Here is a 10,957-nt window from a genome sequence, read left to right as displayed (position 1 = left end):
CGGGACGTGTGCGGTGCAGGTGACAGCGAGCGGCGCGTAAGCAGCCACGCGAAGAAGAAGGGGGCGGCGGGGGCGCCGCGGGTGGCCCCGGAACGGCCGCGTGTCGCCTGCCTAAGCCCACTTAGCATCCGTGACCCATGAGGAAGCTCGGAGGTGAAACGGCGCGTGCCGAATCAGGCGTGCATTGCGTGGATAACGTGTGCTTTCCACATGCCCACGGCCACCGGGGCTCACGCCATTCCCACGAGGCCGGCCCTGCGAGGCCCTCCCGGCGGAGGCTGTGGCTTCTGCAGACGGCTCGCCCCAACGCGGCCTGGAGGAGGCGCTACTCGCGTGGGGCCTGGAGAGGCCGGCAGATGTTGCTCCGTGGGAGGAGAGAGATGCCAGGCTGAAGGGCCAGACGGTGACGGCGCCCCACGCCACGTGCTAGGAAGGACAGCGTGACCTTGGGGAAGCCACCCGCAGCGTAGCCGCCCCCGTCAGCGGTCCCACTTCTCAGTGTCACGTGTCTGGTGACATAAACATGAACAGTGTCCTTAGCAGGCATGCCTGCCCCTCGCAAACACAGCGAGGGCTGGACCCACGCCGAACACCGCCGGGCCCCAGAGCCTCGCTCACGGAGCCTCGGACGTGGCTGTCACTCCCCGCGGGCGTCACGGTGGACTGTCACAGGCCGAGCCTCAGCACGTGCTTCTCCAGGAATCCGATCTCGACAATCAAATACCCCCACGCTCAGAAAACCACCTGTTTTTTCCTGGTCAGATCCGCGCTGCACATTACCATTTTAACATCTGATAACATTAAGGAAAGAAAACATAATCTGAATATAAATCGAATACCTACGAAGCAACGACCCTCCTGAGACACAGCACCGGGCAGTCAGATGTGACATGAGACTTAGAAAAGAAAAGCCTGTGTTACTTCTTTTCCAAGTGCAAAAGTTATCACATAATGTTTTAAAGGGAAAACGCAAGAAAAGGCATAAAGATGACAAGTAATAAGCCTACAAACCAAGAAAGAGATTGAGGGGCTGGGTTTATTTCACGCTTTAAACGGGCATCGCGCTGGCCAGCGACTCCACACCACCCCTGCACTGCCAAGTTCACACAAAACCCGGCCAGTACTTTCTTCTGCTCTTCCCTGCCGAAGAAAGTAAATAAACCACTTGTGAATGTGAAGGCAGCTCCCGACCCCGGCAGAGCATGCCTGTGGGGGCGCGGAAGCCACACACCGGGGCGTGGCCATCACAGCACGGCCTCGTCCTTCACGGAGGAGGACACTGACGGCTGGTGACATGAAGGACGTGCCAGGCTGAGCAGCTCATGGCCCAGCTCACGGCGGTAACCGCCTCTGCCCTCCGGCCCTGCTGGGTCATGACCGCTTCCTGTCCACACTCGGGTTGTCCTGGTTCCTCATACCTTTCCAGTGAACACCCCGGCCTCTCTCACCGACTCGATGAAAAGTAGACCGTAGGGACCCTAAACTCCCTCCCTCTCCACTGCCCCAGCGAGCAGAAGCCGGGGCAGCTCCCGGCAGGCCCGCCATGCGTCAGACACACACCTTTGCTGGGGCGTTTTAAAAAATTAGCAAGCAAGCCAGACCCTAAGCCTTGATCTGAAAACCGCAGAGGGCTGGCCCTGCTGCACAGATGCCCCCCGGAGACACGAGGTCTGCACCCTGCATCTCACCTGAGCCCCCCTCCTCCCCGGGCAGAAACAGAAAGGACAGAGTTAAAGGTTTCAATGAGCAAAAACCAGAATGACACTCGGCCTGCTCTTCTTCCATTCGGGTGTCCAACGGCCATAAAGCAGCTCTGAGATATCCGGGCGCCTGCGCGTTTCTGAGGAAAAGCTGATTTTAGAACCTCAGAACGCGAGGGCTGGCCGGTCTCGGGACACGAAGGGCCACGGAGAGGAAGCGACACGGAGCGTAAGCGAGAGATCTTGGCGTGAGAGCAGGTAGTGGGTGAGATGAACGAGCTTCTCATGCCGGGCGAGTCGGGGGCGCAGGGCCTCGGGCCCCAGGTGCTGCTGCTGCCACCGGGACGTGAGTGCGGAGACGGAGCCGTTTTCTTAATCGACCATCAATCGGCGGCACTGAAGTCCTGGACTTGCCGCCCGGTTCCCCGTCCCGCCTCTCAGCCCCTCCGCGTCCTGTCCGCCCTTCCCAACTCCCAGCAAGCCCCAGACCTCCCGCTGGGGGAGCAGGGGGGCGGTGGCGGGGCTTTGGGGCTTCCTAAGATCCCAGGGACATGAACCCCGGCTCCTGGGGCTCCGGGCTGGCAGGACATTTCCGCTGTGAGACGCCAAGCTGGCCCAGGGCCTGGCCACAGCAGCACCTTCCCCCAGGACGGAGGCCTGGCCTCGCAGTGGGATGCTGCACTTGGGACAAGCCAGTGGGGTATTTCAGTGGGAGCATCGTGTGTCCTCTGCCCGCAGGGACGAAGAGAGTGGGGACAAACAGGCAGCACTGCTGACCAGTGACCTTGAGCCTCACGCTGGCCCCTCCGAAGCGTAACTGAGGTAGGCCGGCCACCCGGTAAAATAGCTTTGTATCCAAGGGCCTTGCAGACGGGCGCTGCTCCAGGCCTTGAGCTTTTCGCAGCCCACCCAGTGTCACTCTGCACCCTGACACCCAGCCCAGGTCACGACCCGACCCTCCACCCGCCTCCCCGTTAAGGGTTTTGTGAGAAAACTGGCACCTTTTCAGACTGCGCGTGTGCCAGCAGGCAGGCCAGCGAGGGCCAGGGCAGGACCCCGGAGCTGCGTGGAGACTCCGGGTAGAAGGGACGCGGGTTCTGAGTCCGCCCCAGCTCGGATTATGTGCGACATCTGATTTGGGGGGGAAAGTTCTGCCACCATAAGGTAGAAACATGTGGCCCACCTGTTGTGAGGCCCTTGGTGTCTGACACACGGACTGGCCTGCGGCTATGAGCACCTGCACCCAGTGCCCGGCCACACTCCCCTGCCCGGTCACGGCAACGGGGCCCGACTGGAAGGGCGGCCAGCCCAGCGCCCTCCGAGAAAGCCATCTGATCACACGGCCATTCGTACAACAGTGGACTCTGAGGCTCTGCATGGAACAAAGGCCACATCAAAGCTCCACGGACTCAGCACCAGGATGCAAGAGACTTCGCCACGTGATGGGCGGAGGGCGCGTGTCCCAGCGACTTCTGCAAGTCCCCAGGGGGACGTAGGCCCAGCAGCCGCTCCTGCCGAGACGGCTGCGGGAACCCGAGTCCCTGGGTCTGGAACTTTCCTTGCCGTGGGCTGCTCTGCCTGAAACGCAACTGCATTTCCTGTTCTCTCGAACTGGGGGACGGCCGAGCGGGGCAGGGAAGCACGGAAGGCTCAGCCCGTGTCTGCGCCGTGACCGTCACGGAGTTAGGGAGCGAGCTGCGTTTGTCTTTAAATCCTGGCTCTTCGCTTCTGGGCCTGTCGCCAGCCCTCCTAGGGGAGCCGCAGCCCAGAGCAGTGGGCCAGCAAACGGGAGTCAGGCCAAGGTGGACGGTGACCGAGTTCCAACTTCCTGGGAACAAGCGTGCCTGGTCCCGGTGGCAGCCGTGATGACGGCCATGCCATGGGACTGCTGTGTGTCCACCTGTCGCCTTCCAGGACAATGTGACTCCAGCCCTCCTGTGAGCCATGTGCTTCCCAGACTTCATCCTGCGCCCCCGCCCCCCGCCCAAGTCTGCCACTACCTGCCTACCCGGCACATCCAAGGCCAGGTGGCCTCAGCTGCGGCCCCGGAAACGTGGGAACCCAGCGCCGGCTTTCGGAAGACAGGCCCCCTGGGGCGCAGTGTTGGGAGGGGGTGAGAGGTGCTCCCCGCGCCCAGGAGGGGACATGCGGTTCAAAGACGGGCCGGGGTGGAGCAAACGGGGGCCTGTCCTTTACGAAGACGCAAGCACATGCCGAGGTAGCTCTCGCACATGCCACCATGTCCCAGGATCACGGAGGAGGCCCAGCGCGAGGCGGCCTCGGCGTCTACGTGTGTGAGAAGCCGCAGAGCCATGTGGCCGCCCGAACACAGCGGAGGTGGCGTGCGTGAGCCCACACGGCTGCTTGGGACACCTCAGGAGTGGGGACGAGGCCAACACTTCCCCGGCACACTCCAGGGACTCTCCGCTCATCACGTCCCTCCGGCCCAGGACCAGCAACGCCACGGTGGACCGCAGGTAGGCCAGGCTCCCTCCGAGCCATCCCAACACTGGGCTTCCCGTCTCGACCACAGCGTCTGCGGAGCAGCGGCCCCCACGCACGCACGCGGGGAGGCAACACGGGATTCTTAAATGCGGGTCATTCGTCCAGCAACATGTACTAAGTGCATTTGAACATGCGGGCTCTAAGGCTGAGAAGCCGTGTGGCCTCCTGCGCTGGGCTCACGGTCCAGAATCAGCCGAGTGTGACCGTGATCACCGGGCAGAGGGATGCGGCCCCCATGGAGCAAGCTCGGGGCGCAGAGCACGGCCTTCCCCCTGCCCGGGCCTCAGGACCGGCCTCTGGCAGACGCAGAACCGTGGGAGGGAGTGACCCCTGAGCAGCCATTCCCTGGACCCCAGCCAGGTGAATGCGGGGGGCCCGGAGTCGGGGCGGCTGCGGCGCCTCCAGGAGCTGCCTCGCGGGTGCCGGTAAAGTCTGAACGTGGCCCCCGAGGCCCTGGGAGCACTTGGTTTCGCACAGAGCAGGGTCCACACGTCTGCCACTGCAGAACGCGGGCTCTGCGCCTAAGAGGCTGGCAAACCGGTCAGAACTTGGGGCAGGTGAGTGAGAACCCGGCGTGCGTACGTCACAAAAGCCTATCCGATTTCGTGCGAGAGAGGGGACCAGAAACCACCGAGCCTTCCGGGGAGTGAGGCTGAGCAGGGCCCCAGCTGCCGGGCCATGAAAACACAGCGTCTTCCAGGAGGTGCCTGGAGTCAGGAGGGACGTGGACTCTGAGACCGGGGAGACCTGGACTCGAGACCCAGCTGCGAGCCAAACTCACGAGCTCGGGGACGATTCCAGACGCCCCTGGGAGCCTCGGTTCCAACACCTGTAAATCAAGGTTAAGGACAGCGCCCTGCCTCTCACAGGGGGCTCAAGGGGATCAAAGAGGTGACCCGCACACGTGAAACACCGAAGTACCAGGCACACAAACGACAGCACTGGGCGAGGACCTGGACGCCCCTTCGACTCAAAGCACCCCCGAACCCCCACTTTGGCCGCTTCACAACCATGCCCGGTGCCTGCCACGTGCCAGACACAGAGGACACGAAGACGACGAAGGCAGGTGACCTCCAGGAACTAACCGGAAGAGACGCGGCTGTCACTGCGCGTCTTATCCCAGGAAGAGAAACGAGGAAGGAAATCGCCAGTCGGCAGCCGAGACTCCTCGGTGTCACACACGGCCCTCCCTGGATCGGACCCCCCAACATGGAATCCGGGCGCTTCTGGAACACCCCACAAGCCCTAAAGAGTTCGGAGGGATCGCCTCATGGCCAAAGGTCTCGGAGGGCCCCCGGCCATGGGATATTTTTAGAGCTTCTTTCAGAGGCGGGAGCCGTACGGATTTTGTACGCGCTCCGAATTGAACTAGTATTTAAGGGTGCCGATTATAGCTGCAAACGTCTCCTTCCAGCGTGTGGGTGCAGAGGTGGCTGGGAAGCAGCTTTGAAGAAGCACAGAAATAGCATGTGGTCTGTCTGCCTGAGCCGATCCCTCTGGGACCCACACGGAGGAGGGTGGCAAAGGGCCTGCAGCGACCGAACGCGGCGGACGAAACGAGGCTTTGTGTGGCCACGTCCCTGTTACAAACACTGGACATGCGTTTCCATGGTCGGAGAGACCCCCGGGGAAGCCAGCAGCAGACCCCGGGGCTGGACATTAAGACGTGGACATATGGCTGGCAAACTGGGGTGACCCAAGCAAGACACGAGATGTGACCTGGATTGAGGGGAGAATAATTAAGGTGGAAATGTGCGGATCACCTCATAACCGACTCTCCTCCTAAATGAGGGGAAAACTGCCTGGCTGAGGAAACGACCTCTTGTTTCTGCTACTTTTGTTAATTTACAGCATGGTCACTACTTCGTTTTTCTTCATGAGAATGCCGTCAGTGTGCATGTTTTTATGTTGTTCAGAAAAGGGACAGTTAGGATAAGAGTAAAAGGGAAAATAAAATCTTCCACTGCCAAAAAAAAAAAAAATTAGGGTTAAGGACATTGCCCTGCCTCTCACGGGGTGGTCAAAGGGGTCGAAGAGGCAGGAGGGCGTAGAAGGGGCTGCGAAGGACTGAACTCTGGTCCAGCCGCCAGCCAGAGGCCCCGGTGCGTCCAGTGTCTCCCCTGCTGGAATGCCGGGCTTAAGTGGAAAGAGCTTTGTGTGGGTTCTGGGGTTCCCCGACGTTACCTGGGGGCCAAGCTGCCGTGGGCCACAGGCTCCCTAAGCTTGTCCCAATCTGAGCCTCGGCTGCATTTCGTTTATTTTTAAGACATCGGCTTTCTGAGACGTCTCCGAAGAAGGGACCACCGCACGCCCACCTCCCCAGTAATTCTGGAAGCCGCTGTGCTGCATGAGCTCCGGGGTTCCCTGACGCCAAACGTTCTATAATTCTACATCGACACTCATAGTGGCACCCAACCGTGAAGCGTTCAGGAGGAAAGGGACTTCTGACCTTGCCCTAATAGGGCCGGGCATAGGGCCACTGACACCTGATAAACACATTTGATAATGAGACGCCCATGTCCCAGAGTTTCAAGTCACTGAGAAAAACATGGGACAAAGAGGTTTCTTTCAAAATATACATACCATTGACCTTTTCTATTTTTATTTTTTAGTGGGGGGGGAGATTGGGAAGGATGCTGTGAGTCTCTTTATAAATGTTGAGATACTATAGAAATTAAGAATAAAATGAAATTACAGAATAAAAGCCTAGAATACCATGTTGATAACAACCAATTTTAAGACCGTGTCCTTCTTCTATCTTTGTATAAAGTACAAAAGGGAAAAAATAGAAGAAGACAAAGAAACGAAGATGAATTTTTTTAAAGAAAATAGTATAAAAATAATTGGGAAAAAAATCCAAATTTATTAAAGATCATAAGAAATAAATAAGTTAAATTTGATAGCCAAAAGAAAAAAAGGTTAAAATTTAATTTTAAAAAGACAGAGATTTACTTAAAACCATAAGACAGTGGAAAGATTAAAGGGTGGAGAAAGGTAACCCAAGAAAATGCCTGCCAAAACAAAGTTTTTGTCAGACAAAAAAGGATTAAAGCAAAAAACATAACTAGAGGAAAAGAAGGTAATTATATAACAAAAACAAAGTCCAATCCATTATGGAGCTATAATTCAATAATTCAAAATTTGTATCTATCAAATAGCTTCAAAATATAAAAAGAAAAATGATATAGTTATTGAAAAAAATGACAAATACACCATCAGTGAAGAAATTCACTACGCAGCTTAATATAGCAAACAGAAAATTAGCAAAAATCTAGAAGATATGAAAAGCACTATTAACGATCTGAATGGTCACTGTAAATGTCATAATCAACAAGCTGAGAATTCACAATCTTCTCAAAAATGCACAGAACATTTACAAAAGCTGACATTACACAGGAACATAAAAAATAACTTTGTAAATTTCCAATAACTGGTATCACATGGCTTGTATATCCAGACATCAGTGATGAAAAGATTCTCCAGGTTCGGAAACTGTGAAAGACTGGTCAATAACTAGTGGGTTTATAAGAAAATACGGAACTTTGAAAATAGGTAGAACTAAAAAGTGAGAATATTATTTAACAAAAACTAGGAGATGCCATTAAAGCAGTGCTGAGAAGAAAACTCATAATCTTAAATGCTAGTATTAAAAAAGACAAAGCGAATGAGCTGTCTCTAGCTTAAGAAGTAAGAAAAGCTACTGCAGAATTAACACAAAGCAAATATTTGGAAAGACCTATGATAGATAGAGACAAAAATAAATAAAACACACACAAAAAAGTTAAAATAAAGAGAGTCAAAACAATCAAAAGTATTTTTCTTTGAAAATAATAAGAAAACCAACACTCTCTGGTCAAGGAAGAAAAAAGATATGGCCTAAATAAACTATATTTGTAGTGAAACAGATAATAGAGATTGAAAACTAAATGAAAAATTTTATGATCAGTTAAACTTGAAATAAAGAACAATGACTATACGCCTAGAAAAATACAATTTAAGAAGACTGACTCACAAAGAAATAGGAGGTCAAATAATTTCACAAGCCTTGAAAAAACTGGACAGAAACCTTACAATAAGGAACTCACTAGGTTTTGATTTTAGCTGAGTACTACCAAAGTTTTAAGAGCAGATAAATCACACACAAAATCTTGCAAGGAACAGGGAAAAAAATAGGGGAAAAAATTTCTCTCTAAACCAGACAAAAGCAGTTAAAGGAAAAATACAGGCCAACCTCACTCATGAGTAAAGAAACAAAAATTTAAAACAAAATAAAAGCAAATAAAATCCAGATGTTCGTCGGATGTGCATTGAGGAACAAAAAACAAAACATAAAGCAGACAAGTTATCCGAGGAGGAAAAGAAAGTTTTTACACTGGAAAAATCCATACATTTAATATAATACAGTAAGAGGCAAACGAGAAACCAAATGGTCATCAAAGGCTGCTGCCTTCAATAAGATGCAACACGCCTTTATGATTAAAAACATAAACCACAACTCTGCCAAAAAGATATGTAAAGGGACTTCCTTAACCTAATGAGGGTCATTTGAGGAAAAAAATGACAGCAGACACATCATTTGTAATTAAATGAGAACATTCCTCATAAAAATCAGGAAGGAGGGAAGGGTACCTTCTATTGCTGCATCAACATTGTACGTTGGAGTTAGGTCGGCCCTAACTCAAACCGGAGAACAAGAAAAAAGACATATATGAGAAATGAAATGAAACAGGCAACACTTGACACTCACATCTGAACTTTTCCATGGAGGAGGATCTACTGAAAAAACGTTGCAAATACTACAGGTTTAGTAAAGTGGCCGAATGCAAGATCAATATGCAAACGTCAACTATACTTCCTATACTCCAGCAAGGATGCCACCATCGAGGGACAAACACACATACGCCGTTCGTACCTGGGGCCACAGAGGAGATGAGCGAGACCCACCTACAGAAGAGTGTCACGCTTTGCCAAAAGACACGTGTGAAGACAAGCAGATGGACAGTGACACAGTACTAAAGACAGAGGTCCACCACGGCAAAAAAAAAGTCAGTTCTTTCTAAACGGACCTACAGGTTTAACACGATCTCAGCAAATTCCCAAGGGGTTTGCTTGTTGTTTTTATCGTGGCTGTTGCTGTTTTATAAACTAACTCTACTATTTCTGTAAAGGGGCAGAAGCCCAAGAACAGCCAGACGTGGCCGATGAGAGAGGGAGAGGGGCTCCGACATCGCCCCGCGGTGGACGGCTGCAGGGACCAGGAGCAGGCTGCGCGGACCCTGCACGCAAACCCTGGCGGGCTCCTGGGCCCTGCGGGGGAGGGGACAGCCGTCACGCCGTCCTCTGAAAGGACGTCTTCGTTTATTCTCTGTCCTACTGGAAACTTTTTGATTCTCTTAAAAAAAAGAAAAAAAAAATGACCACAAAACGCTTCCCGCAGGCTAGGCCTCTCCTCGAAGCTTATGAAACATGGTTTTTTCCCATCTTGGCACACTGTATACGCAAGACATCCTGTTTCTTGTTGATCCTCACATTCGGCCCACTTAGTCAGACCGTGGGGGAACCGCAGCGTGCTCTTCACCCCGATTTTTCAAAACCCCGTATTGCAGGCTTTCTTCGGGGGTCCTGGTGAAAAGAGTAGTGTCTCTGGCCTCCCCTTCAGCTGGCAGCACCGTGTTGAACTTGAATCGGCCAAAGAGGACCCGGAACAAAATTACAAAGTGCTGCGTGGTCACCTCGCAGGGCCTACACTTCCAGGCACAGACGCCCCGGAGACCGCTGGCACCTCTCCGCTGCCCACAGCAACCCCGCCCACGAATGGACGCCAGACGCTCCCACGCTCGGCAAATAATTCAGCATATGCGAGCAGTACACACGTACGGCCCCTCCCACAGCTGGGCACGGCTCCTGCTGGGGATCAAGACACCTTCAGAAATTCACAAAACACCAGCCAACACCCCTTAAAGGGGTTCCTCTAAAACTCCAACATCCAGAGATGACCCCATCCCACTCCCAGCGACCTGCCCATCGGGGTCCCATGTGTTCTGCGATCAATCCTAAACAACGTTCTGAGCCAAGACGTCGCCCAAGACGCTCCAGCCCTCCCTGACTTCCTGGTGCTGAGACTCACCTCCTAGGCGTCCCGCCGAGACCTTCTCTACCAGGCAGAAAGGTCACACGAGATCTGGACCTGGGCCTCCTCATGTGCCGCATCTCCTACCATTACCTGTTGCACGGGTCTCAGTGTCCTCAGCTGGGTGACGGGAAGAGCAACCACAATCACGGAGGGGCCGTCAGCGAATTCTACAGCAGCACGCAGGGACGTGGCGTTCATCTACAAACCACAGGCGAAATCCGAATGGCAGCCACTCAGCTAGCGGCCGTCGTGAGTTACTTCATCTCTCCCTGGGCACCTGGACTGTAGCTTTCAGGAGACTGTGATCAAAACCAAGCCCCTCTAAGGCTGTCCCGTCCTCTCTGAGCTGGGATAGAGGACACGCCCTGGCCAGATCCTCCAAATTCCTACACCCCTCCTTGTAATCAGAGCATCCGTCCTCCAGGAACAAAACGTGCACGGCCAGTGAAACGCCCAGCCCTCCTCCCTGCTGCGAGCCAGGGTGCTTCCGGTCACCGTTCTGCCGTGGTTCCCAGGTTCATCACGTGCGCGCGCGCGCACACACACACTCACACACACACACACACACACTCACACACACTCACACACACACTCACACACACACACACACTCACACTCA

At 53.8% G+C, this 10,957-nt stretch overlaps 1 protein-coding gene across 6 annotated transcripts in view; it reads right to left on the bottom strand.

Moving 5' to 3' along the window:
- The window catches only part of RNF144A (ring finger protein 144A), a 65,572-nt gene that overhangs the window by 46,750 nt on the left and 7,865 nt on the right, over positions 1–10,957 (bottom strand). For 2 of the 6 annotated variants that reach the window (XM_025045725.1, XM_025045726.1), the window contains exon 2: positions 10,333–10,536. The exons of 2 other annotated variants lie outside the window; for them this stretch is intronic. The gene's annotated coding sequence lies outside the window, so the exon portion shown is untranslated. The remainder of the gene's footprint in view (positions 1–10,332; positions 10,537–10,957) is intronic. 2 more of the 6 variants (XM_015588226.2, XM_025045728.1) reach the window with 1 other exon arrangement.

The sequence above is a fragment of the Pteropus alecto genome, unplaced genomic scaffold, assembly GCF_000325575.1.
Source record: "Pteropus alecto unplaced genomic scaffold, ASM32557v1 scaffold61, whole genome shotgun sequence".
NCBI classification, from domain to species: domain Eukaryota; kingdom Metazoa; phylum Chordata; class Mammalia; order Chiroptera; family Pteropodidae; genus Pteropus; species Pteropus alecto.
The sequence above is the reverse complement of the archived record's forward strand: the minus strand, read 5'-3'. Positions and strand labels throughout refer to the sequence as shown.